Source organism: Ctenopharyngodon idella, chromosome 1 (assembly GCF_019924925.1).
Source record: "Ctenopharyngodon idella isolate HZGC_01 chromosome 1, HZGC01, whole genome shotgun sequence".
Taxonomy (NCBI): domain Eukaryota; kingdom Metazoa; phylum Chordata; class Actinopteri; order Cypriniformes; family Xenocyprididae; genus Ctenopharyngodon; species Ctenopharyngodon idella.
Genome location: NC_067220.1, coordinates 12349258 through 12376555, shown reverse-complemented (window position 1 = coordinate 12376555; position 27298 = coordinate 12349258). Strand labels below are relative to the sequence as shown.

General features: G+C 36.8%; 1 protein-coding gene across 4 annotated transcripts in view; it reads right to left on the bottom strand.

Moving 5' to 3' along the window:
* elfn1b (extracellular leucine-rich repeat and fibronectin type III domain containing 1b) overlaps positions 1–13780 on the bottom strand; it is a 115062-nt gene extending 101282 nt beyond the window's left edge. For 2 of the 4 annotated variants that reach the window (XM_051889602.1, XM_051889593.1), the window contains exon 1: positions 13474–13780. The gene's annotated coding sequence lies outside the window, so the exon portion shown is untranslated. Of the gene's footprint in view, positions 1–12165; positions 12480–13473 lie in introns of those variants that run through there. The other 2 variants (XM_051889615.1, XM_051889608.1) reach the window with 1 other exon arrangement.
* Positions 13781–27298: the final 13518 nt, after the last annotated feature.

Below are 27298 nucleotides of genomic sequence, written 5' to 3'. Positions count from 1 at the left end.
TTCTTTCTACTTTAACAGGATGTCCTGATGAAAAGCATGATGCAACCACTGCAAATAAAGGATAGAGTGTTTACACTCTCATCCAGTTGCACAAGTAAAGCTCCTATCTACTTGAAAGGGGAAAACTGAAATCTGCAAAACTTTTTATCTCAATAACAAAATTATGACAAAATTGGCTAAAAGTTTCATCCCTAGATCAAATCTTGCAAAAATGTTATTTGCATATTTTTGGTATATGAAGCAATAGCTTTCTTAAGTCGACTGAAAGCGAGGACTGTCTTGCCAGAAGAATTTCCTCTTTATACTGTTTCTGGAATAATGCCATATTTGCGTAAACCTCCCATACAGCAGAACTATTGATAATGGTTAGCAGTTTGAGCTACCTTTGTTCTTAAGTTACTGAACTTTATAGCTCTTTCAAAGTGACTGGTGCCCTGTTGAAAGTTTTTATTATATAGGTCAGTGGAGAGCTGACAGGAAGGTGGAGGGAGGAAGAGAGAGAGAATGGGATCAGGACATGTCCCATGCCAGACCGAGTCTCCCCGAGCTGTGTTTTATATCGTATGTATGTCATGAGCAATGCATTCTGTGCCACAGCTGCAACCAGATGCAATTTTAATGTTTATTTTACAAAGTTGTCAGCAAGATTTGAATTTGTGACTTAAACTGCCGCACTTAAGGTAGGAAGTATTCCTCTGAGCCCCATCAGCTAAAATCCGAAAACCGCCACTGATTTTGGAGGTTGTTTTCCAAAAATGGGGTAGTTATTTTGTTTAGAGAATTGTTAGAGAATTTTGTCCCTTTTTTGTTCATTTTTCAAATTTTAGGTTCTGCAGTGGGGAATTTTTTTAAAATCACAATTTCCTAAAACAAATAATTTAAGTAATAACATTATTTTTTTAAATTAATTTTAACTTAGGTTTCAGATCTTAAAAATATCAAATCATTGGATTTTAGTTTTTAATTCAGTAAAATGAAACTATTTGTTCTGAAGGGTTTGAATACTATCTTTTCTATTGATGTCAGAGTTTTCATCCAAACATGTTCCATTTAAAACATTACATCACTTATTTTCCTATTGGTTAGTAATATCCAGAATGAATCCTGCTGTCATTGGCCTGAATAAGACATCGGAGAGGAATGAGACTCAAGAGACTACGCTCTCTGAGCATGATGAGTCATTACCACACGTATTTTTTAATTAGCTAGTGCCGGAGGCTAAGGCACACCTCTCCGACCTCATGCTGTGAAACATATAAAAAAAGGAAAGAAAAGAAAAGAAAAGAAAAAAGTAAATAAACGAGGTCACTGAAGGTTCATTTTCATGAGGTAAAATGAAATTATAAAGTTATTCAGATTTTCATCAAGTCGTTTTGAAGGTTCTGGTAAAGCATATCGTATAAGGCTTTTTAAAAAGTCATCAATGACAGAAAAAAATCATAGAAGATATGACAGTGTACTATTGTTTATTGTAAAAAGAAGACAAAAGGTTATTGCACCTGTTTAGTTATAAGTAATATACTTACAGTCAATGACAACACTTATTTTCAGACTGAATATTCTAAAAATGCAAAAATGCTGCTGTGGTTGCCATAAATATACCGTAAAAAAATATGGTTGCAACATTTTAGGTTTTACAGATTTAACTTAAATTTACATTTAAAAAAACCTATTCATTAACTGATATAATGTTAATTTACCAACCTATTGAAGTACTATCTGTTTTGTACCTGTGTAATACACTGACAACCACTAAACACAGTGGTGATGAGAGTCACATGATGAATCAAAGCTCATCACAAGCAGATTTTCCACAAGCTGAGAAGGACAATACTATATATAGAATATATAGAAGATGCACAGTTTCACTCACACAAATAGCCTACAAAACACCATCATTGTAACACATGACATGACACTAAAATAATGCAATAAACATTAATTTAACAACATTAGATGTAACATAAAGCCCCTCTGTGAGGCTTTTAGAGTAAAAATAAGATTTTAGAAAAAATAAGATTAAAAAAAAGAGATTTATTTAATTTATTTATATATTTTTCAGAATGTATCGAACCAACATGAATACATAACATGTTTTAAATTAGATATATTAAACCATTTCTCTCATCTTCCCCAACATCACAAATAGCATTTGCAAAAACAGCCCTGAAAAGAGCCTTCAGGCTCACAGATCTCTGCCATGAGAATGAGAAAATGCTTCCCGTAAAGGCTCTGAGGCAGAAACTTTAGTCCAATTAGAGTACACCATTGATGCTGGTCTCCCATACATGCCAATGTGAAAATTTCTATTAGTCACAGTCCTAGTTTGTGTGCTTTTTTTGTGATATAATCTCAGCCCCATCTTTACTCTACTAAATTGAAGTGTTCAAGGGAAACAAAACAGTGATGGTGGAGCGCTACTGGGGGAAGTTTGCTGAGTGCTTCTGTCTTATCTGTGCTTAACAGGCCATGGTGTTAATGTGCAGGTCGTGGCAGATATTGCAACTTCCTGCTGATCTGTCTCCAGGTTTCATAATTTTCTTTTATAATGACTACAGCTAGATTGGTGGCAGGGACAGCTGGTCTGAGAACATCCCAGCTTGTGCCAAGAGCAACACTGCAGCCTTTCTTTCAAATTTTCTTGTTTACCTCAGCAAACTTACAACCTGCTAATCTTTGTCCATAACTTATACTTAAACTCATAAAACACCTTTATTGAAGCTCCTTTGCTTAGTACTTTGTTCAATTTGCAATACAACGCAAACATTTAAAGGGATAGTTCACCCAAAAATGAAAATTCTGTCATTGGTTACTCACTCTCACAAAGTCGTTCAAAAACCCGTAAGACTTTCGTTCATCTTCGGAACACAAATCTTTTTTGATGAAATCTGAGAGTTCTGTCCCTCCATTGACAGTCCACGCAACTACCACGTTGACGCTTCAAAAAGTTCGTAAAGAGATTGTAAAACTAATCCATATGAATTGAGCGGTTTAGTCCAAATTTTCTGAAGAGATACGATCACTTTATATTATGAACAGATTAAATTTAGGCTTTTATTCACATAGCTAATGAGCTATTTAGGGCCCTATTTCAACGATCTAAGCACATGGTCTAAAGCGCATGGCGCAAGTGCACTTAGGGAGTATACAAATTCACTTTTGCTAGTTTAACAACGGGAAAAATGGTCGGCATGCCCAGTGCATGGTCTAAAAGGGTTTTCCCTATTCTCTTAATGAGTAATGGGTGTGTTTTGGACGTAACGTGCAATAAACCAATCAGATTCTCATCTCCCTTTAAAATCCAGTTGCGCTCGCGCCATGGCGGAATTTGCAAGCTGAAAATCTGAACGCTTCTCTAGCGAGGAAACGGATCTGCTCGTGCGTGAGGTTAAAGCAGACCATCTATGGGGCAAGCCGGATTCCACCAAAGCATTTTTTCTAATCTTTTACATTGTAATGCTTTTATTTTTAATATTTGGCATGTTTGTGTGCTGCTGCGCGTCTCTGTGTGTGTAATAAGCAGAGTGTTCACGCGTTGTGCACCTGCCTATAGGCGCATATTACTAACGCGCTCTTTAAATAACAAAAAAACATTGCGCCATTGGCCAACTGAAACCTGGTCTAAAGTCAATGCCGCAATATGTTTTTGTTATTTAAAGAGCACGTTAGTAATATGCAGTCGTTTTCAGTTGCCTCAAAATAGTAATGCGCCAACAATGCGCCTGAAGAGCATACCTATGGGCACACAAATGGGCACAAATCTATTTGCTATTTAAACAATGTGGTGCAGCACGTGAAAATGATAACTGCATCGGGCTGAAACTAGCAAAAAACACTTGCGTTGCGCCTGGCGTCGCATTGCGCCAGGTGTATGATAGGGCTCTTTAAGTTAGAAAACTGCTTTTCAGAGTAGCCTGAGTTAGAGGAGCTGTACAAAGTCAGAGAAGTCAAGGAAGATGACCAGACATGACTTCTCTTGAGACGTAAAGCATTCAGGTGTATCCAATTTTCTAAGCTGGTCCACACAACTGGGTTGAAGGAACATTTTCTTTTTCCTCTTATAATCTCTTTAAAGTTGGAGTAAAGCTGCTGTGTAATGACTGACTTGTCAAATTAAGTCTTTTTCACTAGCATTTGTACATTTACATCTAGATCTTTCATTTTCTGGTCTATGCCAGGGTGTTGCTATGCTATATCTACAATACTCTGGCTATGTAAGTATGTTTTTTTTCTTCTGCTATGTGAAAATCGTATGTAATAAAACTCATCAACAAGTCACAAGATTTGAGATCTCATTCATGTCCATAGCATAACTGGTGGATGAGTTATGCAAGAAATGTAAGCATTAGTATATAAGAGCAATAGTAATATGTGCCTTAGCAAACACCTAAGCCTGTCATGATTAAGAATTTTGTACTGACAATTAATTGTCATACAAATCATTGGGATTAGCAATTGTATTCTGTTTTGTTCATTTACAGTGTAAGCTTATTTTTTTGTGAAAATTAATAATACTACATATTAATTGATAATATTAATTAATAATACCTAAATAGTTGTTTATAATGTAATATAACTGCAATATAATTTCCCATTTCGATGGCAAATTGTGATTAAAAATCTCAATCTCAAATAATTGTACTTATATAATAATTATGATAAGATCAATAATTGTAACAGGCAAGCACCAATTGTATTTAACATATACTTTCCCAAGTAACTATAAAACTCAAGTCTTATTAAAGGTGTCATATAATGCCACTTTTACAAGATGTAAAATAAGTCTCTGATGTCCCCAGAGTGTGTATGTAAAGTTTCAGCTCAAAATACCCCACAGATCATTTTTATAGCATGTTAAATTTGTCACTTTTTGAGGGTGAGCAAAAATGCTCAGTTGTTGTGTTTCCCTTTAAATGCAAATGAGCTGCAAATTTGTCATGTTGTCATCTTGCTTTTATCGACATGCTATTGCATTTATGTTACATACTGTATTGCAATAACATGGCCCCACCTCCTTTGTTGCGTGTTCTCGGGGGCAGGGTTTATGTAAATTTTAGGGGTAGTGATGTCACCAACCTGGGAAGAAGCTCGTTGTAGTCCCTTCCAGACGTTTGTTGTAGTCCTTTAACAGAGAATTTTTTAAAAGAAAATATCTCCCTTTGCTTTGAGCGTCCTAACTTTGCAGACATTGTTTATGCTCTAACAGCAACATTACACACTAACTAAAGTTAAAAAAGTGAAATCGCAATGAACCACCCCTTTAAAGGGATAGTTCACCAAAAAATTTGAATTGTCATCATTTAAGTGCCATTCACAAAGACTTTTCAGATTTCAATAATCATTCTAATTCTGTAAGAATAGGAAAGTCCACACTGATAATGAACAATATTGTTGGAATCACTTTCAGAACAATCTTTTTCCAGCTGATGAACGATAAAAACATTGACAGCCAATCAGAATTCACCCGACTTCAAAGAGCTTGAGCATTTAAAGTGACAGATGACAAAACTGCGGTGTGAACTTATAATTAATAGAATTTTATTGTTCATTGATGTGGACTCTAACATAGTTAGCATTATCGTTCTTGGTGTGAACGGGCCTTTACCGACCCTCATGCCATTCCAAACCTGTATAAATTTCTTTCTTTTGTGAAACACAAAAGAAGATATTTTGATGAATGTTAGATTCCAAACAACACTGGATTAAAAAAAAAAAAAAACCAAAAAACATTTTTTTAAATATCATACATGTTTGGAACAACATGAGGGTGAGTACATGATGACGTTTTCATTTTTGGGTGAACTATCCCTTTAATGACAATTACCAGGACAAGTAGCTAAAATAAACAAGGCATGCTATTCTAGGCTTCTAACCCTGAGAAACACGGCAATTGCAAAGTTCTAATAATGCGAGACTGAAAGACTAAAGTGGGCAGGCCATTGGCAACACTTTAATTCTATAACAGTGTCTTTAATTAAATTCATGACAGAATTTCCGGAGGTTAAAAACAAGTGGAGCGGCAGCGTTGTGGATGTGCTCAAGGGGATGTGTGGTAGATGCTGGTAGGCTGGGCAAAGAGGTTCTATGCCTTTGGTTATTAAAAACCCAAAGGCGAAGAATAGATCTCCACTAATGACAGGATTAAGAATAAGAGCCATTCATCTTACGCAGATTTGCCCCACTGCATTTCGGCACTCTGCACTAACTGCACTAGCTTTAATTGGCCAAGACTGCGCCGAAAGATCCTCAATTAGACACTCTGTGACAGATCTCCTGGGTTAAAGAACTGGTGCGGAACAGAAAAACAGGCTTAAGACGTGCGGAAGTAAGAACAAAGAGAGGAATTGGCAAAAGAACCTGAAAGCCCCAGCCTTGACACGTACACACACTTTCATCATTAAAAAAGGACTCAGTAAAAGAGTCTTCTTGACATCGGAGCTGAGCGCATGTGGATTTCCACAAGCTTCTGCGAAACCTTGGGGGTCCGACTGACAGGTTTGTCTGATTAATGGATGACGTTCTGACTCTCCATCTTCTCTGTATGTTATCCGTTATGACTTTCAAAGGACCCTCACCGAGGGCGGTGGAGACACATCATTGTTAGCGTGTGAATTAGGACCTCAAGGTGAAGGAAGAGAATGGACTGCATCCAATACCGTGACAACCTTAATGAGTTCATACTTCATCATTGACTTCACAGCTGACATGAACCACATGGTCCTTGTAGCAAACATCGATGGTACATAGTCCTGCAGAGGATCCTACATTATAAGCACTCAAAAGACCATAGAGATAATTGAGTGGTATAAAATGACTCAGAATATATGCTGTGACATTTCAAAACTACACAGTTTGACCCAGGAGATCAAGGTTTGTCTGCTGAGCTTAGGCAGTTTGCCCCTACTGGTAGATTCTGGAACCACAACATGCTGGCAAAAAACATGCTTACATTAAAAAGTAATTCAACAGACTATTAACAACATTAGACTATTATAAGACTATTAACAACATAAAATTTATTGAGATGAATGGAAATGTTAACAGTTTTCTGTGCTGCTAGGCCTGGGTGATATTTACAAATTATTGACTTACTTTGCTAAAGATTTAGATCAGTTTTGGGATTGTTTCTTGTCTTGTGATGATCTTGTGATATATATATTTTTTTTTTCATACAGTGGAAGTCAATGGCAACCAAAACTATTTGGTTACCAACATTCTTCAAAATATCTTAAAGAAATGTTGGAGTTTTAGAAAAACATGAGGGTAAACTATGACAGAAATTTTTTTTTTTTAGTTTTTGAACTAAAGTTGAAAAAACTATTTTAGTCTGAAAACTCTCAGTGATTAAGAAATTAAACCAAATAATGATTTAATTTTAATAAATCTGGTTAAATATTGCTGATTAATATAAATTAAGTTTGTGCATAAAATGAAAATGATTATACATTATTTGAAAACCTTTTTTTAACCAAGGCTCAATGGAAAAACTAACTTTACCAGGGCCATAGACATTGAGGGGGACAAGTCCTCCCCAGTAATTAGAAATGGCCAAATTGTCCCCCCCAATATTTGATATTATGGATGCTTCTCTGTTGCACTCCATTGTGCACCACTCTGTTTGTTGTTAGGATGACAAAAAAAAGTTTTAAAAGTTACATATTTAGGCTGGTCTGCCTCAGCGGTCTAACAGCTCTCATCACTGTCAGAATGAGTGAGCTGGCCAATCAAATCAAAGAAGGCGGGGCTTACTGTTCACAGAAGATGAGTGCGAATTCCAATGTGACACTTTCATTTTAGTATTGAAGTAGCTAAACTTTCAATATTTGACGACTGTTTCATGATTAATATCCAGTGATGCAAACTTTGCTGTTTTGAAGTGAAAACATGCCATTATTTGTTTAATATGATATGATTAATGTAATTCATAACTGAATGTGACGAGACAAGAAACGTTTTGTGTTTTTGACATATTAGACATATATACAAATAAGAGTGTATATATTTTAAATATATATATATATATATATATATATATATATTATTTGCAAATAGCTTGAATTGATTACTTAATAACTACAACAGACCTGGAACTTTTAACATTATTATTTCTTTTTCATTGTTCCCTTAAATTCCTTTTAATTATTTAATTCCTTAATAAAATATATATATATTGAGGTATTTTTTAATGCCTAGTTTCTCTTCAGGTATTACATTTCTAACATCTGATGTTGGCGCTTTGAAAAGCCAACGTTTCTCTTCTTTCTTTCACTTTTTGTACCCTTTTCATGCTCCTGTTTAAGCAAGATCCTAACAAAGCCATTCTGTTTTAAAAATCTGATCTTTTTTTCTTTGAAAGCCACATAATTTCTCTTTGACAAGCAAAAGGTACTTAACAAGTCATGTCTCTGTTAAATTATAACACAGTTTTTTTTCCACCTACAGCCAATTTGCATGCATAAAAATGTCTAAAATATTCATAACTATGTAAGTAGGTCAAAAGGTGGGCACAGTATTAATCGCTTTCCCCAAGATTGTGTCCTGGTCTGTGTGGCGTAAGTGTGGTAGACCTCTGTTCTGTGTTGATTTGTTGCGCATTAATCCAAGGAAATGTCAGGAGATATTGACCCAATACGCAGTGAGACATAAGGGGTCATAATGTCACAGATGTACAATGAATACACCACAGCTTTTCATATCCTTGAAAGTGTGATAGGCTAGGTCAATGCCCAATTGCCTGGAGATTGACGCGAGAGGTTTGATTTCTGTTATCAGTATGTATAATAAGTGAGGGCCACGCTGACGCTGAGCAATAACTTCTTGATTACATAGCGCGTCTGTCATCACAATCTGAAAGTGACTCTAACAAGCTCAGCAGCGAGCTGGGGAATACACTCTTTTATGAGCTCGGAGCCTAGCGAGATGCAAGGTGCCGTTTGATGCGCGGAGCCGGTAATGAGCGCGTGTCCAGTGTCACACACCAAGACGTCGATCAAAGTCAAGGCAACCATAGCAACGCTACATCTTCGATAGCACACCGCCTTGCCTTTTTAAAGGCTCTAATCACATTTAGAGAGGGATGAGAGTTTAATGATGCTGCAGGTGGCACTGTTGAGACTCAATATTTGTAATGGCAGATGATATGATACTTCACGGCATCCCACCTGACACGTGTCCTAAATAGGCGTGATGCAACAAGTTTCCAGTGACAGGCAATTTTTCTGTCCACGGTGAACGCAAAAATGCTGCGTGATGTGACACAGTCACTGTTAAAAGGGATATATTTGATGCTTAAGAAGCGGGATTTCACTGTCCAGTGTGAAGACTGGAAATTCCATGTCCATTTTCATCCATTTTTACAATTCTAAACTTACAAATTACAAATGATTGACCTCCATATTCTTTCTTAAATGGACAGTTAACGTGAAAATGATGGTGGTGAAATTCCACCATCATTTACTCAACTTTGGAGAGAAGAGATTTTGGCAACACTTACTACAAAAAGGTTTCATTTGTTAAAGGGTTAGTTCACCCAAAAATGAACATTATGTCATTTATTACTCACCCTCACGTCGTTCCGTAAGACCTTCGTTCATCTTCGGAACACAAGATATTTTTGATAAAATCCGATGAATCAGTAAGGCCTGCATCGCCAGCAATAACACTCCCTTTTTCAGTGCCCAGAAAGCTACTAAAAACATATTTAAAACAGTTCATGTGACTACAGTGGTTCAACCTTAATTATAAAGCCACGAGAATACTTTTTGTGCTCCAAAAATAACAAAATAGCGACTTTATTCAACAATATCTAGTGATGGGTGATTACAAAACACTGCTTCATGAAGCTTCAAAGCTTTACGAATCTTTTGTTTCGAATCAGTGGTTCAGAGCATGTATCAAATTGCCAAAGTCACGTGAACTATTGAAGTTTCAAAACACTTATGACGTAACGAAGCCTCGTTTACTGAAATCATGTGATTATGGCGTTCTGAACCACTGATTCGAAACAAATGATTCGTAAATCTTCTAAGCTTCATGAAGCATTGTTTTGAAATCGCCCATCACTAGATATTGTGGAATAAAGTCGATATTTTGTTTTTTTGGCGCACAAAAAGTATTCTCGTTGCTTCATAACATTAAGGTTGAACCACTGTAGTCACATAAACTGTTTTAAATATATCTTTAGTAACTTTCTGGGTATTGAAAGTGTTAATTGTCTTGCTGTCAATGCAGGCACTCTGAGCCATCGGATTTTACCAAAAATATCTTAATTTGTGCTCCGAAGATGAACGAAGGTCTTACGGGTGTGGAACGACATGAGAGTGAGTAATTAATGACATAATTTTCATTTTTGGGTGAACTAACCCTTTAACATTAGTTAACTATATTAGTTAACACAAACTAACAATGAACAATACTTCTACAGCGTTTATTAATCCTAGTTTATGGTAATTTCAACATTTACTAATCGCCTACATTTTTAAAATCCAAAGTTGTATTTGTTAACAAAATGTTAATGTAGTGTAAACCAACATGAACAAACAATGAACAATTCGATTTTTACTAACTAACGCTAACAAAGATTATTAAAGGCTTTAAAAATACATCGGTCATTGTTAGTTAATGTTATCTAATGCTTTAATGTTAACAAATGACACCTTATTGTAAAGTGTTACCATAAAGTGTTTAAAAATGCAATAGCTATGTTCGTATCCTCCCAAATAATCCGTTAGTAAATGGATTAATGGCTCAATCGGATGGAAAAGCATTCACGTCAATCGATTCGTCTGAGCTCAATCCAAATTAAATTTCGATCAGATTGAAAGGGGTGGTATAGACCTGATAAAATCTGATGAATGGGAAAAAATGCCGTTTGATATATATCATTTAGGTATTTCATTAAGGCAAAATTATGCTCACAGTAGCTCCGGTGACATTATAGCGATGGCTTTCTCCAGTTCTGAACACAGTAACTTGGACACTGCGCATTCATTGAAGTTTTGTTCGGAATACATGAATACACATGTAAACCATGTATATTCAAATGTAAATGGGATCACAAAGTTTAGTGTTCATATAAACAGACCTTTCGGAATTTTTTTAATCAGATTGGATTCATTCACACTGAAGATTTGTGCATGTAAATATATCTACTGAAAGTTAATGAAATACACTGAAACCCATCATCTTCTTTTGTGTTCCACAGAAGAAAGAAATGCATTTGAGTTAGAAGGACTTGAGGACAGGTAAATGATGATTTTCATTTTCGGGTAACAAAATGAGTTTCTTTCACCAAGCCAAAATAGATCTCTGCTTTAGACTACAGTAGCCAAGTCATGTGATGGTATACAAGCACACCTAGTCATCATTATGCTGCAAGTTCAAACTGTCTGAGCTAAACTGACTAAGCCTTCCATTTTGCTGGTCTTCTGACCATCAAAGAGAACTCGTATTGTTAGACACTCCGGCTACCAGTTTAAGCCCTTCTCCCAAAAATCACCTCTCATGAATGCAAGTAGGGCAGCCTTCTGAATCTGATGAGAATGGGCAAGAAAAGTGGTATAAAGTGCATGAGGGAGAGAGAGTGTCTTCACTTAGAGACAGGATCTTTGATCTCTATGAGGTTCCCACATTTATGCATTACATCTGGGCATTACATTTCATTCTATCTATTATTGATTTTTTAAATGAATTGGATTGAAGGAATATTTGGAACATGCTGGATATTTCTGCTGGCTTTTAGACAAGTCATGAATGTGAACAAATTACCAAAATAAGTAAAGGTACTATCCTAGCAGCCAGGAATGCACAAAAGTGTATAGCTCAGATATCTGTCAGTCACAGAATGCTATAGACAACAAAATCTTTGCATGTTTTCAAAGTGAGCAGCATGACTTCATGAACTGGACAAGTGGGCATTTGCAGAAGCTGCGAACGAACCCAACATGTATAGTTTATTAAAATTAATAGCCAGTTCTTGAGTCGCTCAGAATTCGGCTAAATAGGGTTCAGTTTTTATGGTCTCCTGAGTCCCCATGACTCGCCACTGGAAAATGAATCACAAAAAACAAAGAGCCTGAGCAAGGTCTCAACTCAAAACATATTTTTCCAAACATACCCAAAGCCAATTTGATTTCATGGCAGTTTTAAGATTGTAAGATAACTTACCTTCCTTCAAAACTCCAGATCATCATTCTTTTTCTTTTAGTGTTGTGATACCAATGACAAGTAGTTACGATCTAAGCCAGTTCCATTCGGTATAGGGCAGACTCGACACAGAGCTCTGTCCAGCGTTCTGAAAAGCTTTGCTGTGTATTGATTTCACTCTTCTGAGAGAGCTTGCGCCAGTGCGTTCTTAAAGAACGTTCACATGTGAGTTCCTGCGTTCCATCTGCGCTAGTGTGCGAATTATACAGTGGCATTAATTCTTATAGAATTCTAATTATGGGGTTCAATGTTTTGAGGTGACTGACGTAGCCTCCAAAACTATATTCTGCACGGTTTTTGTGATATACTGTACCTGTGCTGTGTTAATTTTGAGGTAAAGTGCCGATGTATACGTCAAATAGCCGATTGATTCTTACTGAACGGCGTACTGTTGCTATGGGTACAGCCTAGGTGAACGCAATTTCTGTTGGCAAGACTCCATTTTTCGGCAAATGAAAATGCTACAATTTTAGTATTTGAAAAGTTGTTTGATAACGTTATTAAAATGTTCTTATGTAAAATATAGTCTACAATTAAACTAGTTTATGAAGGCTATTCAGTAAGACCCCTCAACAATTTGTTTTGATTGAAAGCCCTGGGGAGGGAGGTTAAAGCCTTGATTAGAACCTCCAAACCCATAGTTCGCAACAAGGTATATGGATTCATGCGTCAGACGAATCTTTGGCCGTTACGTCGCGTCTCACTGGCATGCGCCATGAGCGTTGCGTCTTAAGACGGCGTTGTCAAGTTAAAAACAGTTAAACTTCAAAACACATGCGATCCGTTCTATTTCGTTGCACTCCGTCTTGCTGCTTTTGGACGCGAGCTGTCTGAACGGCCAATTTAGCGAACAACAGCTTTTACTTTTTTTCTCCCATAACGCTCGTTTTATTTTGTATGTCCTACATTTGTCGCTTGCTTAAAATCTCATTTGTATCGCATGATACAGTGCTGTCTCGATAGGCTCGGTGGTCTCACTTGGATCGGAAGCAGTCGCAAAGGAGTAGCCCAACTCTGAATACTAATTTCTTCATGCCCTTCGGCATAAGGCGGCCTTGGTACAGGTAGATAGCCGAAATGTTTCTCACAGAATAGGGGAAAACAGACCCTCACGAGCTACCTATGACCGGTGCACCGAATCCAATGAAGCAGATGTGTAATCGATGAGTGAATATCAATACAAAAGCACACTGCGCTATTGACACATAGAGTTGACTAGACTAAAGAGAATGTTTATCGCCTCTTATTTAATGCAACTTGAAGCCTTACCTTTTAAGATGACAAGCCTTCTGTCATGGTTTTATGATGAGAGAGTGTTGGTCTGTAGATCTCATTCACTTCAGAACTGCAAAATCCAGCACTGCGGACGAGTCCGGGCACCAAGCAGCAAATGCCCGCTGCTGGAACAAGCCACTGCGGCAGCTACAAATCTCCTGGTCCGAATGAGCACACGGTGATTAATTCGAGTCTAAAGCGTGATGGAGAGTTCGTATTTTTTCCACCTTCGTCCCGTGTTTATCCCGCTCTGAGCCAGAGTGATACTTCTCACCAGTCACCACCAAGCGGTGGACTGAGCAGCAACCAGTCAGATGCTGTCAGACACACATACATACAAGGAGTTGTGTGTGTGAGTGGAGGAGGTGGGGGTGATTGACAGGTTGTTATTATTCCCATTTGTGGGGGAATTAGATTACTGTGGTGGTATTATTATTCTTATTAAAGAATTGTTAGCCCAAATAATTTTTCATCTTGTTCCATAATTAGCTACACTGTTCATGCTTTCAGGATTAGTTCACTTTAAAATGAACATTACCCCAAGCTTTACTCACCCTCAATCCATCCTAGGTGTGTATTACTTTCTTCTTTCTGATGAACACAATCGGAGTTATATTAATAAATATCCTGACGCACTTTATAACCAACTAGTATGAAGCTGAAGAAAGTGCATCCATCCATTATAAACGTACTCCACACAGCTCCGGGGGGTTAATAAAGGCGTTATGAAGCAAAGCGATGCGTTTGTGTAAGAAAAATATCCATATTTAACACTCTGGAGTCGGCGGTATCGCAGGCGATACCACCTCGGTGTGAAAGAGACTAAAATACTCTGTCAATTTTGGACATATCAATTAAGAGTTATATACCATTCTAATCTGTGAAATGTCTTCTTTTATTTGTGTACACTCAGAGTAAAAAATGTTGTGCTTTTTGCAAAATAAAGAAAACTAACATGATGTGTGATCTGTCGTCTCTCTCTGAATGAAGTCCAATTGGATACTCCCTCAGAAAACTTACTGAATAGACATATGTCTAAAGAAACGTTGAAATGTCAGGTTTTAAATCATGTAAGTCAAATCAAAAACAATATTCTCTGTTTATGTAATCTGTATGAAAAGAGAGACATTAGTATTTCGCGGCTCAGCTCATTATCCACTAATTCAGCCACGCCCACGGAGCGGGCACGCTATTCAGACGCAAATTCTGAGGCTATACATGCAATAGACTGAACGCCCGCGTCAGTTTGGAAAAACCCATCAAGTTTAGCCAGTTTCATGTACTTTTCATCATTTCGAGATGCGGTGAGGAATAATTTTAAAAGGATTTGCCTCAGAGGATGAGCATGACTGGTTTCACTTTCATTTCGAGGATCAACTAACGTTAGATCAAGCCGATGATTATGAAAGGTAAGTTGTTTTTTATTCTTAAGTTCTTTATTCTAATCGCGATATAGTGTTTGTGAATATTAAACCGCAAAAAAACTGTTTAAATATGAATCCTGCAAGTTTTGTGTGTCTCAGTGTTGGGCAGATCGACGCGCGGTTTCGTTTACTTCACAACTTACATTAGTAAATTGCCATGGAATTGCCAAGTTATGAAGTAAAATCTATAGCTTCCGCCAGACTGCCTTCCGTAATACAAAGAAAGTGTAACACCTCTCGCAGTTCAAAACGCTTACGCTACTTACTATGCCTTCTGTATTCAACTGACGCAACATCAGTTACGCTTTTTTCGTAAGTTGAGTTTTTTTTCGTAGCGTAAGCGTTTTGAACTGCGAGAGGTGTTACACTTTCTCCGTAAGTTGAATATGGAAGGCAGTCTGGCGGAAGCTAGATATTTTACTTTATTACTTGTTTAATATGGATAGTTTTCTTACACAAACGCATCGCTTCATTTCAGAAGGCATTTATTTACTCCCCGGTGTTGTGTGGAGTACGTTTATGATGGCTGGATGCACTTACTTGAGCTTCATACTCGTTGGTCCCGTTCAATGCCATTATAAAGCTTGGATGCGTCAGGATATTTATTAATATAACTCTGATTGTGTTCATCAAAAAGAAGGAAGTCATATACACCTAGGATGGCTTGAGGGTGAGTAAAGTCATTTTCATTTTAAAGTGAACTAATCCTTTAATTTGCAAAGTATTATACTCTTTATTGATTTCATAGAATAACCATTTTGGATTCCCCCAAAGAACCTTTCAGTGAACAGTTCTTAAAATAACTATTTTTAAAGAACATTACAATGATCTATGAACCTTTTTCCACTATAAAGAATCTTTTGTGTAATAAAAAGTTCCCATGGATGTTAAAAGTTCTTCATTGATGCCACTAAAGAACTTGAACTCTCTTCATCACTTATCTCCCTTCAACTCATAAGTTGTCACTGTTTGACTTTTTAATTCAACATGAAATCAAAATAGACCCTAGTCTTATTTTGAATAATCTTATTATGAATTACATGTATAGTAATAATTGTGTGTGTTGTTTCATTGGTACACATTATTCTGAAAAACAAAAACAGGTTGTTGTTTGTAATCTTTTAGTCTTCTTATTTTTCCTTCCCTACAAATATCTATCATTCAAAATGTTGAAAATATTTTTGTCTCTGTGAATATACTGTTTCGCTTGGATATACACCACAATAGAAGTTTAAAGGGTTGCGAACAGTTTCATATTGACTTCTGCTGCTTCCTTCAGATGCTGAAACACTGTACAAAGCGCGTTAATATTTTAACAACTTGTTTTGTTTATGATTTGCTGTCTGTTGAAAAACAACTCACCAAAACATGGCGTCACACTGTTTCTCACTGTACTGACAGCATCACAACGACTTTGAAAATGATGTGAGAAATGTTTCTTAACCCAAGTAGCCTTTACTCAGGGTAAGAAAACAAAAACACATTAAACCTTATGTTATGCATAGTGTGAAATGCTCTGGAGATTTTGATAGTGACATTGGATGCCTCTTAAGTGTAAATGATGAGCTGTTCCCTCTGTAACACAGTCTTCAGGCTGACCAACACTCTCTTCAACACCTCAAAAACAACAGCAGGAATAGTGGTGTTAGTGAGACTGCTGCTAAATGTCTCAGTTAAGGGAGGTTTAGAGCCTCAGAGAACATCATTTTAAGAAATGTAATTTTTTGCTGCATTACCATCTTCAATACGGCACTTCACCTCTAGCCAAGTCTCATAAAATGTTTAAGAAACCAATAAAAGTTGGATTCCTGGAGTTTTACAGAGCCTTCTCATTGTAATCTAGAAAATTTTAAACTATTTTTATATACCTTTTGTCCCCAAGGGCATCAGTTTTTCACTTTTATTTGCGATTGTAGATCAAGTTTGGTGCAGACGGCAACCAGCCCTCACTATCAAATAATTACTTTGAAAGGTCATCAAAAGGTGACAGGAGTTTCAAATGTGGCTGTTGGCTATAAGAGAACTTCCCAAAATGTGCGCTTTTGCCTCATGCTCAAACATCTTTTGGATTATAGACTCAAACTCACGATTGCTTACCTATTTTTAAACGAACACATTCATACATCAAAATGAGTGATGACTCCTTCATGGATCTCATTCAGTCAGGAACACAAAGTCCTTAAAATGTGTTCAGTTCAAAACGGCAATGCTGATAGTTTATCAATTCAGGTCATAAATGTCTACTTCTGAAGAACAACTGGAGAAATTTATAACCCTAGCAGCCTTGTGCATGTTTCTCAATTCCCTCACCCAAACACACAGTCCAATCACAGGAGGTGATGTTTGCAGTGCTCCAAAAATATCATTTCCCAGTACAACCTCCTCTACATGAAAACAATAGACATGTTCAAGATCCCTGAGACTTTTAGAAGTTGCTTCTCTCTGCAGACTATAGCTCCAGAAGAGACATACTGTCACCAGGGTGATGCATAGATATTTTTAAAAGATACCAAACCATTAGATGATAAAATTAGATGATGAAAAAATAGTGAAAAATTAGTCTGTGAAATGTATTTACACTAGAGTTTTATTTGCTTGTCATGTTGAGTGGTTGCCAAATGCGTTGCTATATGGTATCAAAAGTGTACTGAGTATTTTTAGTGATTTGCTATGTGGCTGCAAGGGTGTTCTGTATGGTTACTAGGTGGATGTTTTGGTATTCTGGGTGGTTGCCAAAAGAGCCCCAAGTTTCTAGAATAAATCGCTTGGATCCCTCCTTCAATATAAGGCCCCGTTTACACTATGCATTTTCGTTTTAAAATGCATAAGTTTTGCTACGGTTATGCCTCGAAAACAGAGACTTTTGAAAACGCTGCAGACCCCGTTTTAGTTTGAAAATGCTGGGGTTGCGTTTCAGTATAAACGGAGACTTGAAAACGTTGGCGTGGCTGCCCACGTTCGCTCTGCATATCCTTGACGACCGTGTAAACAATAACATGGAGACTGAATTGCAATCTTTGCTGGCTTTGTTGTCATTTTTAGCAGCCATTGTGCAGTTAAACTCTGCATTTTTTTAATACTGCAGCTACTTACATGCGCAAGAGGCAACTGTTTACACTTGTACGCGCATGCCCAGTGTGCATGAACAGTCATGTGACATGCGTTTTCAGCCGTGTAGTGTAGAAGGAGATCGTTTATGAAACGCTGTGGAAACGCCAGTGTAGACGAGGATCGTTTTCATTTTTAAACGCCGTTTTAAAACAAAAACGCACTAGTGTAAACGGGGCCTAAATCTATAGGATTTAGTTTGTTTGTTTTTGAATAAAAAATAATTAAAACATTTATATCAAATTATCTTTTTTTATGTTATGCAGAGGAAATTAATGCAGGTTATTAAGTAAAACTATTAGTTAACTAAAACTAAAACCGTTTTTTTTTTTTTTTTTTTTTAATAAAAAATAAAATAAACATGAACTGAAATATAATAAAATATATATAAAAAATTAAACTAATTTTCGTTTAGTTAGTTGCCAAGGCAACATTTCTCATTTTAATTTAGTTTAAAGGGATAGTTCACCCAAAAATTGAAATTATCCCATGATTTACTCACCCTCAAGCCATCCTAGGTGTATATGACTATCTTCTTTCAGATGAACACAATCAGAGTTATATTAAAGATATCCTGGCTCTTCCAAGCTTATAATGGTAGTGAATGGTGCTCGAGATTTTGAAGCCCAAAAAGTGCATCCATCCATAATAAAAGTACTCCACACGACTCCAGGGGATTAATAAAGCCCTTCTGAAGGGAAGCAATGGGATTTTGTAAGAAAAATATCCATATTTAAAACTTTATTAACTATAGTAACTGGCTTCCAGCAACGGCTGTACGCTAATCTAGTTTTGGCGGAAGAGTGACCTCTGACCCAACACATGACGTATTGACGAACGCAGAAGCGCAGAGGATAGAGCAAAACAAAACACCGGTCACAAATTAGTCTAAAATGAGAATTTTTAAAGAGAAATGTCAGAGGATTTCGATATACGAGAAGAGGAGCTTGAGTTTGTTGCCTACGCTACTCCTACATCCTACGTCATACGTCGGGTCAGAGGTCACTCTTCCGCCGGAACTAGACTTAAGGCCATTATCTGAAGCCATTTATTATAGTTTATAAAGTTTTAAATATGGATATTTTTCTTACAAACACCCATTGCTTCACTTCAGAAGGCTTTTATTAACCCCCTGGAGCCGTATGGATTACTTTTATGATGGATGGTTGGATGCACTTTTTTGGGCTTCAAAATATTGAGCCCCCATTCACTACCATTAAAAAGCTTGCAGAGCCAGGATATATTTTAATATAATTCTGATTGTGTTCATCTGAAGATAGTCATATACAGCTGGCTTGAGGGTGAGTAAATCATGGGATAATTTTCATTTTTGGGTGAACTATCCCTTTAACTTGTTGTACTTAGTCTAAATCTAAAACTGAAATAAAAATGAATAAAAAAGCATATATTTAAAAAAAAACTTGATAAAATGATAAAACCACAACAAATCTACTAAAACTTTTAACTAAAATTAAACTCTAAATATAAAAACAAAACGAATTAATATTAATAAAACCTATGATAGCATCTCAGTGATTCTATTATATTTGGAATGACTAAATTATGGAAAGATTTTAATATTGGGGGGAATTATTCATTTTTTGAAAGCATTGGTTGAAATCTCTAAGCACAAATACTGTATGAGTCATAGTACTCATGATCTAACTTTATTAAGCTTCATTGACTAAGTAATCCATCACCTTCAAAAGCATTTTTAAAATCGCTGTCATGGTTATAATAAGCAGCCTGACTTTGGGCCGGTCACCTGCCTTGCCTGTCATCTAACGCAGCCAAGCATAAAACCTCACTGAGGACGACTGCAGAAAATGCTAAACAGCATCACTCAGTGCATGGCAGAAGCCCAGTATAGCGCCAGGTTCGGTCTCAGAGGGTGATGTGATTATTATATACGGTTACAAGACAGATATTGGGACTTATAAAAGTGGTTCATAAAAACATGGTTTGTAGGACAAACAGATGGACAGGCAGGAAGTGAGAGGAGAAAGAAGAGGAACTAGAGAGACATGCTCTCTGTGTCCTCTTTGAGCGCTGATCATTGGTCTTTTTTGAGCTTGGCATTAAGCCCAGGCACGCTGGGACACGCTCACGTCTTACCTGAAGACTCGTTTAAATGATCTGCTTACTCGTTTACACACTTGGCACCGTTCTGAGGAAGCAAGAACAGAGAGAAAGAGAAATTGAGAGCGAGGGGGAAGAGAGTTTGATGTAACTGCTCAGTACTCTTCCTTGATCAGCAGAAGAACTTCTTGGCCATGACAGGTTTTAGGTGTGTACACAGCTAGATTTGAGGGGGAAAAAACAGGACATTTTACAAAGACATCAGGACTTCTGAGGGATGGATATGAAAGGCTTGATGCCATGAGAATCTTCAAAGTGCCTTTCCCAGGAGAACTGCGTGACTGTAGATTAAGGGTTAAACCAACCAACACACATCAAGAAAGTGCTGTGAGGGTAAGAGCAAGTAAAAAGGGAAGGAATAAAGGATAGGAAGCAATGAATTGGTTTAACAGACTGGTGGGAAAGAGTAACCAAGTTAAAAAGAGTCTTCATACACTACTGTTAAAAAGTTTGGGTCAGTATATATATACATTTTTGCATCAAAATATGTATTTCCATAAAAATATTAAGCAGCACAACTGTTTTCAACATTGATAAAAATAAGACATGTTTCTTGAGCACTAAATCACCATATCATTTCTGAAGGATCATGTGACACTGAAGACTGGAGTAATGATGCTGAAAATTCAGCTTTGCCATCACAAGAATAAATTACATTTTAAAAGGTATTCAGATAGAAAACAGTTATTTTAAATTGTAATAATATTTCTGTTTTTCTTTTTTTTCTTTTTTTTTGCGGTGGGTGGGAGGTGGGTGTGATTTTCGACGAATTCGTGTCATGCTGACGCAGGAGCCGGCCAATTATGAGCTGCCGTTCAGGCGTAAACACGGAAACGCAGCACTGCGCCAACTGTGTAACAGACTGACAGAGAAGAGTAAAAATTGTTGAATAAAGTCAAAGACTAAAGACCTTATGCGCCAGAGAAACAAACGCGCCACCATCTTTATAATTAGGGCCCGAGCACCGATGGTGTGAGGACCCTATTGTAATATTGTCTTTGAATTTCCGTTTTTTTGTGGTATCCCTGTACATTTCTATGGCATCGCTGTAGAAAAATAACTAACTGGCGAAGTGGATTTACTTGTTGTAGAGTTGATGAAAGTTATCGTGAGCATTGTAATGTTTAGGGATGCACCGATACCAAGCTCATGTACTTGTACTCCTAGCCTACTCATAAAAATACCCCCGGTACCAAAGACCGATACCTCGCGTGACGTAACTGACAGAATTTTCCGTGCACAGAAAATACTGAAAATTACTTCAAAATTAATGATGACAACCCACACATTGCGAACTGCATGCTTTCAATCACAATTCGTTATCGATTAGTGAAGGCGGGATAGGCTGAATCGCGCTGATTGACACAGACCATAAGCGCTCTCTCTCTCGTGTGCGAGCTCTCTATTTCTTGCACGCGATCCCAGTTCTCTCAGACAAACTGGAAGTCAAAAGACAACGAGCGCAGCGCTGAAAAGGGGCGGGGCTGCATAAGGTCTATAGAATAATGCAAATCGCGTCACTCGTATTGTTTTGAATGGGAGAAAGTGCAATGCGCAATATGGAGGAACAAGTCCTGCCTTCAAAATAAGAGCCAAACGCCGATTAGGAAAGTCATCGTATCACTGCAGCAGCTCTTAGAAGAAACAATCAAGACGAGATGCGCACTTATGACTGTGCATGTGCATTAGTTTGATCCATTCTGAAAAATATCGTTTTTTGTCATGATTCGAGCGTTTAGAAACAAAATTTAGGAGACAGTTGTTGTAAGATTTCATTGGTGATTTCAAATATGAAATTTAATCGAAAGCTTGGCAAACAGCTTTGGAGAATTTGATGTTTCCCCATTAAAAGAGAAAGGAGCTGCACTTGCATGCCCGAGAGGCATTTCATAGATGGCCGTCAAGTGAAATGACTTGTCTTAAAGGGACTTTGATAAAGTTGTTATTTTTGTTTTGTTTTTGCACACAAAACGTATTCTTGACGCTTCGTAACATTAAGGTTGAACCACTGTAGTCACGTTGACTATTTTAACAATGTTTTTACTAATTTTCTGAAAAAAAAAAAAAAAAAATGAATGTGGTAAGTTCGTTGCTTTCAATTGAGTATTAAAAAACTTTCATCAAAATATGTGTTCCAAAGATGAATGAAGGTCTTATGGGTGTGGAACGACATGAGAATGAGTAATTAATGACAGAAATTTCATTTTTGTGTGAACTAACCCTTTAACATGTACCCTAATTAAACGTGTTGCGTTCATATTATGAGCTCATCTGCTTTTCTGTACATAGTATGCTTTATTAGTATGGTGTTTACTAAGTTTGGTTTGTTAAAAACACTGTCTTAGTAAATTAAGCCACATTAAGCATTTTTCACGTAAAGTGTTTTCAAAACGTTTTAGGCCCTGTCCCAAATGGCACCCTAAACACTCGCAGTCTTCCTACAAGTCCGCACTTTCGTGACGTAATGCCGCTTTGACTGTTGGGAAGATGTTGCGGAGATCGTACTGATGTGCAAAAGTGTGCATCGAGGGCGCATATCGACTGCAAAGGTGGCACTCGCAAGCACCATTCCGAGACCTATTCTGAGACCTAAAATTGACAAATAGGAAACCCTACGGTCTCATGGACTTAACGGACATGCGCACATGCCCAGACTCACACCTCTAAGTAAATGTGGTTATCAGTCCCAAAAACTGAGTGTGAACGTGGCCACAGTAACAAAAAAAAATTGTGTGCGAAGAACAGACTTACTTTTCATTCCATTCTGAATATACTCTTGTGCATCTTCAAATGTACTGCAGATGTCAAGGTTGGACATCAGTGGTGAGATTTGAGAGCTTTGGCAGAAGGGACTGTTTTCAGCAAATAAGAACTTAAATTTCAGTCTGTTCGTTACACAAAGCTGTTGTACGGCTTTAGAGGACTTGGAATATGGTGCATGAGTCATATAGGGACTACTTTTATGATACCTTATGGTGCTTTTTAATTTATTTATTTATTTTCTTTTGCAGCTTGACAGCCCAAGCTCTCATTTCATTGCCCTTGACAGATATTAAATGTTTCAGGCCTTAAAAGTTATGATACAGTGTGATTTAGAAAGTATTGAACAGACAAGGAAATTGAGACGGCATTATGAGATGGCTGTTAGACATTGCCTTTTTGTCTGAACATCTCTAACATTGTCGATTCTTCCGTGTAATGTTTAAATTCAACATTTACCATGTATTGATTTACAATAAGCTCTCTTTTGCTCTAGGCTACAATAAAACACTATTTTAGCTAAGATGCAGTGCAGTTACTGCCCTCATTTGCTTTCTCCATCTCTCTAATACACACACAAACACAGATGTTAGATGCTGGAAATGCTGCCAAACAAAGGCAGTGGGCAGATTGCATACACCAGATATAACTTTGTATTTTCTTTGTAATGTTTGTACATTTTTGCCATTACACCAAAACCCATATCAAAATCTCACATTAAATACAAGTTAACTTACCCACTTTAGGTACAAAAGCTGTCACTGGGGCGGTACCCTTTCAAAAAATATTGATATGTACCATTTAGGTACTAATACACTTCAGGTACTAATATGGTATTTTTGAGATACTATTACGCACCATTTAGGGGTAAAAAGATACAAACAAAGGTTTACCTTTTGAAAAGGTGCCACCCTAGTGACAGCTTTTGTACCTTTTTTCTGAGAATATACATTTTTCAGTCAAAAATGACCGAACATCACCAGATGGTTAAGTCTAGTGTTTGTCTGATTTTGTTTTCTGACTAAAAACTACCATCTATCTTCTCTAGAAACCTCGACAGTCCGAAACAGAGCTTAGAGAACAAAGTCTGAGCCAGAGATCTTAATATGAAGTCAAACATTTCTCATCAAATTCTCCCAAGACTAATTATCTGAGTAAATGTTTTCCAGATTCATTTGATATAACTTTGTACTTTTACTATATGTCAAAAATTGCCTCATTTATGTCTCTTTTTTTCTCTGGAGAAACAACTGAGCTATGCAAGTGCAACCTCTGAAAAATAAAGTTTAAACTTTACATTTGTTTAGCACGTATTGAACAAGACTGAATAAGTGATCATATATTCATATACACATAAGCACACTGTCTGAGCTAAATATGAATGAACAAAGATGTTTCTGTGTGTGCATGTGTGTACTGTTGCTGTTTTTTGCCTGTGTCTGGTCTCTTCTCTGATCCTGAGCCATATGGCTATGGTACAAAGCTTTCACTGCATTTCAAAGGACATTTATGCAGGACACCGGCTGGCCAGTCCATAAACCATACGCACTCATGCATATTCACATTTTTATTTTTAATTCTTTCATACACTTTTTTCATGATCACTGGTGGGTTGCCATTTTCATATCCCAACAGTGACTCCACATATATTTCGATGAGTTTTCACAATATATGCTAATACTGTATGTGACTCTGCAAAGTGAACTAATCAATTTAGATGCTGTAGCATGTCACATTTTGTTAGTTTTTTTTTTTACTTTTTGTAGTTCATGTACACAGAACAATAGTTCATTTTCTCTTCAATTATTATAGTCATAAAAACTGCCTAAATAATATTTATATAATAATAAACAATACGCTACAATTCAAAAGTTTGAGCTCAGTAAGATTTTTTAAAGAAAATGAGTTATTTTATTCAAGGACACATTATTTTAAAAGGAACACACAAATATATTTATATATGTTCTTTTCAATTTAATGTGTCCTTGAATAAAATAATGCAATGTAATTTGAAAATTGTGCTGCTAATATTTTATATATATTATCATTATAACATTATCCACAAAAATATATAAAATATTAAAATAAAATAAAAATTAACAGAAAAGAGTTATTTTAAATTGTAAACATATTTCACAAAAAAAGTTTTTTGCATTTTTTGATCAAATTGAGACTTTTTTAGTGTATATAAATGATTAAATTATTAAAAATTAAAATGATTAAACACTACATTTTAAAATTATTAAAAATTAAAAGTTGTAAATGATTAAAACTTAAAATGATTATATAATTTTACAGACTGTCAGGGGTCTCCAGCTTAGAGCAAAGGCCTGATACATTGAAACAAGCAACTGCAGATGCAAATTTGAAATAGATAGACAAATAGAGCTGGAATGTGTGCCTTGACTATTGTTACAATGTGAAATGAACTAAGAAATGAGAAATGTTATTGTTCCTCGCCCTTCATCAGCACTATCTGAACACCTTATTGCATCTATAATGTTGTATACTAGCCATAGTACATTGCTGTCTTCTTTACATACTGTACATGGTGTGTTCATTCTGATAACTGCAATCTTTTATCTAACAATTGTGATTTCTCATATTTGCAATGTAATATCCTATTATCGGGACATTTTACAATTTCTACAAGAGCAAAAGAAGCTAGTGCCCAATGCCTCACAGAAACATAGTTCGTCCTTGATTGTCATCATGTGAACTTGATTCTGTAAATGGTGTTAAAATCAGAAAGATTTACAATATAGGGAAGCCACATTAATGTCTGTTAAGCTGACCAGTCCACACGGCTCTCAAACACAGGGGCTTTGGGGTAATTTGAGACTGAAATAAATTAAAGTTGCACAAATGTATCTCAAATTGTTATTAGAGAGAGAGAAAGACATTTGAAATGATATGAGCCAATGAAAGGAACCATGGATGAAATGTTCCCCAACTGCAGTTAATTAATTTCCCCCTTCAATCTGCACAGTTTTCATTCAATGCCACGTTGTGTGTGTGCATGTTTAGTGCTCCAGAAAGTTATTTTTCTGGCAGACTGACAGTGACTTTAATGAATAAATGTTTAATTTCATTCCTGGGTAGAGAATGAATAAATGTGACTTCGTGAGAACACACACGCTTTCTTTTCTATCTGACCTGCGTCAGAGTGTATCGGTGTGTTGGATTGTCAGTGACACCTAGCTAATTTGAAAAAGAGAACTTAATAAGCAGCCCCAAACTTTAAACTTCATTATACATTTCAAAGAATTAATTCCTACATTGCCTTTTGGGGTTAACAAACAATTTCTCTTCTCCAATGACACACACACACTGAGAGATAGCTACAGTTTTTCTGTCTCTTATAGAGTGGATCTTGCTGTATGAGCAGATTTTTTGTCTTGGGGTGGATAGCATTTTTCCAGCTCAGTGCTCAATGCTGTGAATGCCCATGTCTCAGCACTGTAGCACGATTGCAGCCACTATTGTCCAAGGTCAAACTGATTATTCCCACTGGGAAGCAGCTGTCCCATCGGTGACCAACCATGTGCGTGTGTGTACAACAATAAGAGCAGAGAGAACAATGACAGAATGAGGGAGGCTTGGATGCTGGGTGGCTCTTAAATAACATCCTTATCAAAGCTGTTTACTCATACTGAGTATAGGGTTAATATGAGCAAACGCTGTGCTAAGGGCATGAATGAAAGAAATAGTTCACCCTAAAATGAAAATTAAGTCATCATTTACTCACCCTGGAGTTGTTCTAATGTAGTATGCCCTTCTTTCTTTTATGGACCACAAAAGCTGAAAAAAATGTCCAGTTTGCACTCGTCCATATAATGGCAGACTTGACAGTGAATAGCGACCAGCATCAAGCTTTTTAAAAAAGACATAAAAGTATCACAGAATGATCCCATGAGACACATGCCATATATTCCAAGTGTTCTGGGGGTATACGATAGGGTTTAGTGAAAAACAAACTGAGATTGAATGTATTATTTAACAAAATCCTTGACCGTGGCCTTCTCCTTGGGCGCGTTCATGAGACTATTAGTGCCGCAGTTCACTCCATCTCGCCCAGGAAAAGCACACAAGTTGTGAGAAATCAAGATTAACAAAAACGTGACATGAAATACAACTCAGAAATCCTAAAAAAGTATCCGTGTACTTTGTTCACTGAGTCAAATATCACCGGACTAGAACTCTGTCTGTTTGAATGACAGTTGACAGACGTGAACGTGAACACAATTAATATATTCACTTCAGAGACATGGGTTGTATTTCATGTCGCATTTTTGTTAATATTTACTTTTTAACTTGTGCGCTTTTTCTGGGCAACACGGCGTGAACTACGGGATGGGGTCATTTTGCATCTTTTTGATGCTGGTCGC